Raw genomic sequence first — 12009 nt, 5'->3', positions numbered from 1 at the left:
TTCCCATCAAGCTAGTTCTCTTTTAGGGTATATGAGAAGGTTGCTGGACATCATGTGGAGATCATCAGAGATACCTGGGCTACTCTACAGTGCTGTTGAAGCTGAGAGTGTTCCTTTATGTTGACACAGGCCAATTTCGAGAACCCTTCAAGACTGATGAAAAGACTCGAGTTTCTCTGGAAAACTTTTTACAAAGCCCAAAGGATCCTCCAAGGTTCAGTAATTAGATGTTATTTATTCAGAGTACAGTGTGCAACCACTCTTTTCATTCATCTTTTAGCCACAAAGTCTTGTTTTCTGCATGAAAAGAGAGGGATTATTCATACTCATTTCCTCCAGCTTAGCTTGAAGAAGCACCTTAGAACAGTGTCATTCTATATGTATTGCCACTGAAGATACAGGCTGAGAGTGACTGCTATTTACACATGAACGTTGTCCACTGGTGGGCAGGGAAAAAAAAAAATTAAAGCACAGTGAAAACAAAAACCAGAAGCCTTCTACATGCATCTTTTGCCAAATTGACCCATTTACAGACATGCTGACTTCCCTTTAAAAAGTATTTTCAGTGGTGGGTAGATGTCACATTGTAAGCTACAAATCAGCAGGCATGGTCTGCAAATTTTGGTATGTCTAGCCTCTACACCCAGTGTTGTTTCAGTAAAACAAGATCCATGTATCTTATCCATCTCTTTACAGTGGAGAGGAACAAGCATCTAGGAAGGAAGTCTTAATTTCTGAGCAGTGAATGTTAACTGCCTTGAAGACAGCTGGCTGGTCACTTCAACTTGACTTTCCAGCTGCTATATTTAAACTAAAAAATAGTTGCAAAGGACAGATACCCTCCACCTCACCCCCACTCCCCACCCCAGTGTTAATCTGACCTCTAAGCCACCAGCTCCATTCTCAAAAGAATATAGCTGAGAATGGAAGAAACGAAATAAGTTTTCATGGAAAGATATCCTTAAGCATTAGAGCTCTCCTATGAAAAGTGGTGGCAACCTTGGAATCCAAGAAGAAAGTTGACTTGAACCTGGCTCAAATGAAGTCAGTTTGAGGATTTCAGTTTAGGTGATCGCTGATTTCTTTTCTCAGCTCTTTCCATTTAGCGCATTTGGCATTGTTCTAGTAGCTGTTAGGCAACTTATAGCTATGCCTGTGGTACATCCATGCTGAAGAGCAGTTGCCAGCACACACCTGTCTCTGCACCCGTATAAGATGGTGGCATGTCAAAAGGGAGTCCAAAATACCTCACCTTGGCACGTAGGCAACTGTCTCATTCCTCATAGCTTCCCAGAGTTGACCAGCTGGCCTAATCCCACCATGCACTGCTTTCTCATGTCTAAAAGTAAGGTGCCTACACCAGTACTGTCAGAGTGTTTTTCTTTCAGAATGGTGGTGGCCTCATGCTAGACAACAGAAAATATGAAACCAATTCTTACCTTTACACGAGGAGTACTGACACAATACTTCCACCTAGTCCAATCAACAAGCCACACACTTTTCATTTCTTCATACTGAAACTAGCAAATCAGTTGTAGTATGGAGCAATACTATCACCCCTGAAAGAAACCAGGGCAGGCAACTTTACTCTGTGATCATGTAGTCAGGCTGCTCTGCTATGAAGCTGATGACCCATCACTGCCTCACTACTTCATCTAGTAATTCAATTAGAAATGCACAGACTATTCTGAGAGCAGAGACAGGAGTCCCATTGCCTTTCCTTCTGTCTGTTAGCCATATCCTCCTTCCCTTGCACAGCTCCATCCATCATTTTCCTACTGTCTTCTAGACTGAATTGCTTGCTACAACACTTAATGACAGCATAATGTTATCCTTTTGATTCAAGTTAGGTGTGCCCTGTGAACACCTTTAGCATTGAGCTCTCCTGTTGGCAGACACCTAGCTCTTTGTTCCAGTATGCTTGAATATCTGCTCAGGTTTAAACTTCTCTGCTCTGCTAAAGTTCTGGCATGCTGTGGATGAAAAGAAGTGAAACATAAGGCATCTAGGAAACTTTTGATTAAAAAGTGAGATGCTAGGGGAATTTAGATGAGCAAGACATTTCAAAATGTTTTGAGGTTGTGTAACTAATTTCTTTCTAAGCCCAGTTAAAGAGCCCAGCTCTATGTCTGGATACAGCTGTTAGGAGCTCGGGAAAAATTATGGGTGTTAGCTTTGATTTGTACTGATATTGCAAACCTCTGGGATTAGACAGCAAACTGACAGGTTTAGGAAATACTTTAAGAAGAAATTTCAGTGCCCACTGTGACATCTACATACTAACTGAAAACTGAGGTTTTTGTAGAGCTAATCATTTCCCTATATACAGTTCAAAAACTTTACAGTTCATCCGTTACACCCCACATTAAAAATATCTTGCAGTAACCATTCAACAGGCTTCACTTCATAAGAGAATTGCTGCTATCACAGTTGCATTTTGGTTGATTGCTTCAAAATATTAGTAGCATACATTTACTTCTGTAGATAAATAAATCCATATAAATGTGAACATGCATATATGCAAATATACACGAGCCATGTCAGATTAAAAGAGTTAAAAATAATACCACATTATACTTTTCATCCTGGCTCTTACCAACAAATGGGATGTGGTGGGGGTGGTTGTGGGGAAGTTCTGTAATTACGATGAAAGATTCATGTCCAATGAATGAACCAAATTACTTGAGGCAATGTAAAATATCAGAACTACTACTTGAGGGCTGGGTAAATATATTTAAAAGGAGGTGGAATTTCAGGGAAATTTTTGATTATCGTATTTTTATTTCTAATTCTTGACGGTGTTTTAAGTATGGCATTTCAGACATATATATGATCATAGATAATTAAAAGACTTTAGGCAACATCTCATTTCCTTTCTTTTATTTTTCTGATCTTCAGAATTACTGAATTATCTCTGCTCCTCCACCATTCCAAGTGTAGTCTTGGCATTGTGATAATTCCTATACTGACTATCTGTATTTTCATTTATACAGGAGTTAAAATTTCAAAATTTCAATAATTTCTGCCCGCTTCAGAATTATTTTCAGCTTATTAGTATATACTTCAGCGAAGTCTGTACCAGCAAGTCTGCCTTCATATTCCCAAAGGCATGCTTTGCATTTTCACACAAAGCTTTCCAAACCCCTGAAAATTTTAGTCAAACTCTCATACCCCCTTCACATACGCACTCAAGAGGCATGTCCTAGTGCTCATAGCATCCTTTCCTTTCCTTTCTTTGTTTCACAGGGAAAAAAAGAAAAATGCAGCTTTGTTCTAGGTCTGTGGTGCTGACATAGATCTGACCGCTATCTTTGTTCACCTAAAATGTTTTTCTCTGAGCTCAAGTGGAATGCAGAAAGCAGCTGAATCCACTTCAGTATCAGATTGTGAATATGCACTGTCAAAACCTTTGATATGCTGTAGACCTCTGTCTGTATGTAATGCCATGAGTAACGCTTCTTCAGTTGAGCAATTACATCATCAAGATGACAGGGATTTTGTATGATCCCCATTCTACTTGGTCTATGAATAACAAAGTCTTACACAAGTTATGACCACTGTAAAATGGAAAAACCGAAGCATTAGAAAAAGTCACAAAGCACACAGTGTTCCACAAAAGAAGCCAAGGTCCCAATTACAACCTGAAAGGAACACATAATTAGCACATACAGAGAGGAACCCTTGTCCCCCAAATTTGTATAGTACCATAAATACATGAAGAAACACACAAACCAGATATAAAGTATGTATTTCAGGCAACCATTGAAAAACCAAGCTGGCAAAAAAGCACGTTCAGCTGCTGGCCACAGGAACCATACGTTTTTTGAATTCCTTCTTTTCCCTTTTGAGAAAAGTTCTAGCTCTACATGCAGGCTATATTGGCCTTTCTCTGTGAGTTTACGCCTACTTCACTGCCTTTATATCTACTGAAAAACAACTACAAATAGTTTCTTTGATATTGGATTATTATAAGGATTTCATTGGATCAGCAAATTTAGAGAAGTAGAAGAAGTATTGATTCAGCTTTGGCCAGTCAGGGATTATAGTCTCTGTTCAACATGGTTCTTATAACGGAGAGCAGGAATCATTTGCAAGACCATACAACTAGCATGTGATGAATTTCACCGATAAAAATAAATCTGATATGAATAAACTTTATAAAATCAATATATAAACAGTTTGGGGTAAACATTAGCATAATGTTATCTCACATTTCTTTTTAATCTAATTCAGAAAGAAATTCTTTACTATTCAACTGTCCTGTTGATGTCTGACAAAATCAGTAACCCACACTCTGCTTTGAGAAACAGAATGCCAAAATCTCCAGAGACACTCAAGAAAAGAGTACTTGGAAGTATGTGAAAAACAGCAGAAGTCACAAGGGTAAAGTCACAAATTCTTCATCATGATCAATGATAACCATGATCATTGATCAATGAACAATGACAAATCAGAGCCCTAATCTTTCTTATTCCCCCTTCTTGTCCACTACCCAAATTCAGTCTCCACTACCCTTTCTCCATTTGGCTATGTAACATCAGAAAGATTTCCTGTTTGCTTGTTGAAAATAACACATGTTCCTTGGCCTGCTGTCATGGTTTTATGATTTTTGGTTATCAGTATTCCACATCACAACATCACGCAGTGTACTGGGAGTTAAAGAGCAAATGCTTTAGTTCCAGGTACCTGTCTGGAAGAGAAGAAGAACTACGTTCCCCAAGAGCCTTTTCGAGTACTGTTATCATTCCTGCTCAAGGGAACAGATATAAGGGCGCAGGTCATCTGACTTGTCCCTCTTCTCGTCTCGCCGTGTTCCCTGTCGGATCGGCTCGCTACTGCTGCGCCCGACTGCATGCAAGGCTTCAGTATTAGCGTAAGGCCTTTGGCACTTGGACAATCTTTCTCTCAATTATTTTTGATTTATATTGTATTATTGTGTGTTATCTTACATTTAGTGTTATCTATATTTAGTAAATTAGTTTGTTTCTCCTCAGATCGTTGCCGCTGTTTTTAATTATTTTGGGGTCCCCTGTTTCCCTTCCTGGAGGCACAGATTTTTTGAAATCCTTCAACCCCACTAGTCACGGAACCGGGCCGGACCAGCCCTTAAACCGTCGACACCTGTCAATAGATCTGACTGGGATTTTTCCTTTCAGTATCTCAATCCACATGTCCAGCAACACCCTATTTTCTTCCTTGCACATCAGAGCATATCAGAGCACCAGACTCTGGGATGCCTTTGCATGACACAGTCTCCACAGCCTGTTGTCCTTCCTTCTCTGTATACATCTTTCCCTTTTTTTTTTTTTTTAACCTGTCTGTGTGGATATCCATTTTGCTGATGCCAGTCGTCTTCCTATTATTGTCCTCTTACTGTACTCTTCCTCATGAAATTGCTCCATTATTACTAGGCAGATACGAAGTGCTGATGACTATAACTTGCAGTCACAACTGATCTAGTTGATCTTCTTGTGTAGCTGCAGCTTATAATGAATGTAAAAAGAAAATTTCCAGCTGCTCTTCCCAGACAAGAAATAGATTGGAAAAAAAAAAAAAAAAGTTCAGACATATCCTGTCAGCTCTCCACAGACCACAAGCAAACGCTTTAGGAACCAGAGTGGAACCAGGAGCCACAGCTTGAGCCTTAGCAGGACTCCATTACTTCTAATTACATACTGGTTTTGCCCCACAGATGTTTCACTTTCATTCTGAAGGGACAGCATGCCTAGAAGATAATCCTCATCACACTTCCTTAACCACACCTAGCCAAATGCATATATTTAATTCCTGGAAAATTTCCCTGTAAGCTTGTTCCTTCTGTGCTTTAGTATTTTTGTGGTACTTTTGATAGTATGATAGGAAAAACAAAAAATACAGATGGAGTAAAACTGAGCTGACTTCAGGAAGTCCAGATGTCTGGTAGGTATCCAAATATCTAGATCAAAATCACTTTCTGGTCTAGAAATCTATCTGGAATATCATGCCAAGTATATTAACAAAGCTAATTTCGGTAGTTTTTCTTTTTTATCTCTCTTGGAAGCATTAGAAAACCAGTGTTTGACATTTCCATTTGGAGTTCCACACAAATAAGGAGGTAGAAAGGCAGAGGAAATGAGAAAAATGAATGGTTGTTTTGTCTGAGGCTTGTAAATAGACTCATTGCAGTGTGTATCTCCATTCATTGCTCACCATTAATTTAGGACTCCTGTCAAAGTGAAGTGTCTGTTAAAGCTCCGTTTTAGTCAAACATTCTCTGATTCCTCCTGTGATAACCAGTGGTCAGCTGAAGCTTATTTTTGGCACTCAAGCTCTTATTTGTTCTCTCAAGCCTCCTCACTCCCAGATGTGTCTGTTGTCATGCATGATTAACACTTCGCATAGCCAAGAGCCCCATGTCCAACCCAGAGATAATGCTCAGCCCACATATGCAGAGCACTTCAACATCTTTAAGCTGCCTGCACCACCCAACCTGTCTATGACACTGCCTTCATCATTTGTGCAGCCATGAGATGACCAAACTGCACCATTTTCCAGCCCCTCTTTTGAAGATAGCAATGGCTTTTTCCAGATTTGCTAATTGAAACCATATCTCACCTTCAGCTCTCATAACACTGCTGGAAAGATTGTTCCCCAGCTACTTATTTTTGTCAAACTACCTCCATAGACTAGTCTGTGCCCAACGATTCCAGGACAAGTGTCTCATCTTCAAAACCACCTGTGCTCTAACCTCAGACTCATTCACCTCCTGATTGCTGACTTTTCCCTCCAGAAGAGCATCTTCAAACCACAGGTTTGCTCTTCCTTGCATATTTTACTTTCTGCCAGACAACTTCACTAACTAAATAACCATGGCATTAATTCATCCTATTTCTCTGTATCCTGCCCTAATGCTCAGCTTCACACTGTCACATCAGAAGTGGGATCAAGAGCACCACCAGCAAGTTTGTTGATGACACCATGCTGTGTGGTTCAGTCAACACACTTAAGGAATGGGATGCCATTATGAGAGACCTAGACAGGCTAGAGAAGTGGACCAAGGAGAACCTCATGAGGTTCAACAGGGTCCAGTGCAAGGCCTTCCAGGTAAGCTGGACCAGGCTCTACGCAACCTGATGTAGCTTTAGGCATTCCTATTCATTGCAGGGAGATTGGACTAGATGACCTTTTAGGATCCCTTTCAGCTCTAATGATACAATCATGATTCTATGATGTCCTGGATGGCAATGTTGCAGCTGTGCTGGTGCTGAACTAGGGATGCCCTTGGCCATGCAGGACACCCAAGAATGTTTCACAGAGGTCAGAATTACAGATCTGGTGAAGAACCAGCATGAATATATGAGAGAGAGAAGAAAGGACTTGGGACTAGACCCTCATGATCTCTCTGACCTGACTTTTCCTCTGTAAAATGAGAACCATAACATTTCTTCTCAATAAGCAGGAAAGGAGAAGGGACTTCTGTAGGATTGTAAAATACATACTCATACTCTGCAAAATGTTCAAAAACACATAGTTTGACTTCATTTAATTGTTCTAGCTCAGATAATTAATTCTTGAATGGTAAATGTTTAATTTCAATGTTCTCTAAATGAACTTTGACTTCAAATAAGTGCTTTGTTTAGAGATGTATCAAAGTTTTATGTTCTTATATTGCTAAAGAAAAATAAAGAAATATTATCTGCTGAGGCAGAGAAAAATATTTGCTTTACCTGACATGAATTTACTGTCAAATTTTGGTTTCTATTCACAGGAAAAACTCACCTGCAGACCACCTCCAAATGAACTTTCCTCTTCAGGAGCCCTCTCCTCAGCCAGGTATACATGGTCCATGAACAGCAGGACCACAGTCAAAGCATAGCTCTCTGGGCTGGGCTGGAAAGCTGAAAAAAAATGCAAATAAGATCCATAAGATCAGAAACGTGCTTTATGGGAACAGTGGGAACATGAGGGGAACAGAAAAGCTTTTGCAAGTGACAGCACCATAGTAGAATGATGCTTTCATAGCAGTATGTGACACTAGGAAGTAAGATAAATTCACATCTTTACTGAGCAAGCAGAAGGAGGAATAAAGATGAAAACAGGATAATCCTATAGTGGTTCATAAGTCAGTGATACTAATGACAGTTGTAAGAAGAGGTAAAGGATATCAGTGTTTTTCATTTCAAAAATTTCACTCTAAATTTAAAGTACAAATTCAGTAACTTATACAAACAGAAATTTTTAATTTTCTTAATGAGCAGCAGGAAAAGTGAGGGTGGATTAGAGTTGAAGAGCTGAAGAGTGGGCAAAAGGAGAGGGCGGGGGAGGGCATCAGAGGGGAAAAGGAAACACAGGAGTTTTCTGCACAGTGCTTTTCCCAGCTGAGATTTGAACAGCTTAATTACCTTTCCGCAGAGACTAGAAAATATACGGTCACTAACTACTTACCTAGAAATTGTAATTGCTCTGCTAACATTTCAAAGTGAAACATATAAGATAATTTAACATCTGTGATGGATGTTTTCAATCTTGAACACTATTCTTAAAAGTTATCAGAAGAAAACAAGCACTGATGTTGGAATCCTACATGTTCTGTACTCTGGGGTTATTATTTTTATTTTCTCGTAGGGCAATGCCTCTGCTTTGAAGCCTCCAAGCCCTTTCCTATCTATCTATAAGGAGAGAGGGTATGTGCATGTGTATTTATTTTGGCCTATCGCTGTGTGAAAAGGAAATAAAAAATTCTATCGAAAAAATGTACAATAAATCAATCTATGCAGATTTTTTTTTCTTTTCAGAGGATAATTCGATCTATTTGATGGCAAAACCGTCAACTGGAAACACCTGCAAAAGTGCACAGGACAGCATTACCTAAAGAGAACAAATAATGTCACATCTCCCTGCAAGCTCCCAAGTACTCTGCACTCCATCCCAAAATCAGAGAGTAGTTTGTTAGAGATAAGCATGCACTGTTGAGCAGTGTTCATCTTACCAGGATACTTTTGTCTATAAAAGATGGTTGCATGCAGCTAGCTGCTAGCATGCTAGCATCCCAACATGCATCCTGTTCTCTTGCCATTCGTGCCACGGCTACCAGATAATCAGAATTCTCAGGATGGGATGTGGATGTGGGCCATCATGGGGGTCTTCGGCCATAAAGAGGGCACCTGTTGCAAGCACAGGAATATGATGAACCAGGCTGCCCAGGGCACTTCAATATTAGTTTCGCATTTTAAAGAACAAGAGGCATTATCTGAAAGGGTTTAAGCAGTCTTGCAGCTTGAAGTCAGTATGTTCCCAGAAGTTTGAGTAATATAAACCTACAACATTACATTCAGAATGACACCCTGAATAATTTTCGTCCATAGCAATTAATTCAAAGCTGTCAGGTATTTCCTAACGTAAATGGTTTTCAAGTACTTACAGACCACAGTTCAATACTTCAGCTCAGTAGAGTCTTCACTGTCACCATGGCACACACAAAACTGACTATGAGAAAAAGTCTTTGTAATGCCTTATGCTGCATGGGGCAAACCCAGGGCTACAGCACACTCCGGCAGAAGAAAAGCAGAGAAAACACATGAGGCACAGTGACTCATCCACTGGTACACCCTGGCTCTGCACAGTTGCTGCCTCCCAACACAGAACCAGCATTTAGGAGGGAGCAAGACGTCCATCACAGCAACTGGCAGCACCCTGAAACACGTGACAGTTGCCTCCCAAAGAAAAGCAGCAAGGAGAACTAGGTCAGGAAGATGGTTTTTGAAGGAGCAGCAGCATTGCAACATCCACTTAAGGTGACATTCACGTTCCTCATAAAAACGTGTATAAATACTGCACTCTGCAATTTATGGATAGGCCATTCAGTGTCAGAACACTTGGACAATAACTTCAGGGATGTGGTGATTCCCTAGCAATCTGAGTTTGTTAACAGCCTCATCTCTGCCTCTCTGCAATATGCCACCAACCCCATCACACACTTCCTTTCCTTACTCAGTCCACAGAGATAAACTAACTGCCCTTGCCTCTCAGGGACAAAAATCTAAGGGCGAGTGGGCTAAAGGAGTGAAAAAAAAATAGCATTTCATCTTGTCTTGTGGAAACAAAACAATGAAATTCCAATTTGTGTCGCAAAATTTTCTTTACAAACATAAAGACAATGTGCTTTGAATAGATATGTAATCTGAGGTTTCCTTGTGCTGAGTTCCATTTAAAAAAACAACACAGAAACTGCATACAAGTAGTTCTAGACCGGCAGGGCTGTCCTGTACAGACTCACTAAAATGTATTTATGAACAGTGGTCCTTTTCAACCCGGGCCATTCTATGATTCTATGATAACAGAATGTCTGGTTTATATACTCATCAGTACTTGCAGCTCAAACTCAACGAGGGTAGAAGTTCTGCACTAATTTGGGGGAGTTTTTTGTTTGTTTGTTTTTCCATGGCACTTCTCAGTTTAGAAGAGAGACTGAGTGTCCTCAGCCCCAAATCTCTGCTCAGAGCAGGGCCAGCTCTGAAATCAGATCAGGTTTTAATGGTGAAATTAAAATTTCATCCCTCTGAAGGTAATTAGTATTTGAGAAGTGTTTGCCAATAGTTCTGACTATTAAAATATCATGTAATCCGTTTGAAGGTCAAAGGGACCAAAAATACTGAGAACTGTGGGTTAAAACCTGGAATTTATGTAGGAGTTTCAGACAAGCCTGGCAATGGACAAACTGATTCAGTTTGGTGCCAGCTGAAATAGGGGAAGATAATGTGGCCTGTTAAAATCTGAGAAATGGGGTTTTACCAGCAGCTGGGGTTTGTGATAGCCAGCAGCAGACTGGGAGACTTGGACCTCTACAACTTTCTCAGCACTGTCCTTTGAGCCTGAAGCTAGCTTCAGGCCTAAGCAAACAGCCCATGGGGACACCTCCTTGCCCAGTAAGGAGAGCCACAGGGGCTGTCTTCCACTTCTAAAAAAAAATTCATCCAAGCCAAAAGTTCATTTAAAGTGTGTTTCAAAATGGGGACCAAGGGCTGGCCATGGCTTTGGTAGGAGAAGACAGGAAAGAGCCCAAAATACACAGGGGAAGGAAACAAGAATGAGGAAACCAGAGTTAATATCCAGGTGTGCAGGTTTATTTCCATCTAAACCAACATGAACATTTCTGCTAGAAGAAGGGATAGCAGGAAGATCTTGTTATCATGCTAAACACCATGACACAGCTTCTTTGACTTACTCTGAACTGGAAACTAGTGTTCAAATAATTAAAAGGCTGTTCTGCATCGGTCATTGTGATCTGTGACATATTCTTTCAATAGTTCAGTCAATTTGTCTTCAAATCTGTCAACAGACTTCTTACTGATTAGTCAGCTGAGTCAGGGCTTCCTACCTGCTTCAGGAGACCATTATACAAGCATGCTCTGGTCTCCTTCTCAAGATCTCTTAAGACTGCAAGGCTAGATCTGCAAGACTGCAGATCTCTGCAAGGCTAGCCCAGATGTACTGGTCTTCTGGGTCTTCAGAAAGGAAAGTTACATCTGTGGTAACAATGAGATATTAAAAAAGGAATCAAAAGCAAAGAAAGCACTACTTTTCTAATTCCTGATGAGTCCATTGGTTGCAGTAGTGAGAAGAGGCCATGTTCAGCCTTCTGAAGAGTCTGTTTCAAACTCAGCAATAGCTGTTATAGAGAGCCTGAACACAGCAACCAAAACAAAATCAGTTTTTCTTTTGCTCTATGAACCATTGTTTCTGCAAGTAGTGATTCTCTGACCTCCAGAAAGGTATGCCTAAAATTGCCAAGGATCCTTTCCCCAGGTACACAGCTAACTGGGAAAATTTACAAGGCAGCAAGCATTAGTGTTGACTCCTAACAGAGTGCAAAGCGAGCTGCTGCACACTTTCACCCACAGTGCATTTAGCATCATACATACACAACTGGATTCTGAGAAGAATGTTTGCTGTTAAATGTAATTAATATCTGCCTAATCATTAATACATAATGACTCTCATTAAATGATAGGAATCCTGTGTTTCCCAGCA

At 40.3% G+C, this 12009-nt stretch overlaps 1 long non-coding RNA gene across 1 annotated transcript; it reads right to left on the bottom strand.

Moving 5' to 3' along the window:
• Positions 1-215: 215 nt before the first annotated feature.
• Positions 216-9931, bottom strand: LOC121108554. The gene is made up of 5 exons (XR_005843144.1): positions 9401-9931; positions 8969-9143; positions 7759-7877; positions 1440-1559; positions 216-439 (listed from the first exon to the last, which is right to left on the bottom strand). It is a non-coding gene; the product is annotated as an uncharacterized LOC121108554 (long non-coding RNA).
• Between the last annotated feature and the right edge of the window lie 2078 nt (positions 9932-12009).

Source organism: Gallus gallus, chromosome Z (genome assembly GCF_016699485.2).
Source record: "Gallus gallus isolate bGalGal1 chromosome Z, bGalGal1.mat.broiler.GRCg7b, whole genome shotgun sequence".
NCBI classification, from domain to species: Eukaryota; Metazoa; Chordata; class Aves; order Galliformes; family Phasianidae; genus Gallus; species Gallus gallus.
Note: the sequence above shows the minus strand (reverse complement) of the source record. Positions and strands in the feature narration are given on the sequence as shown.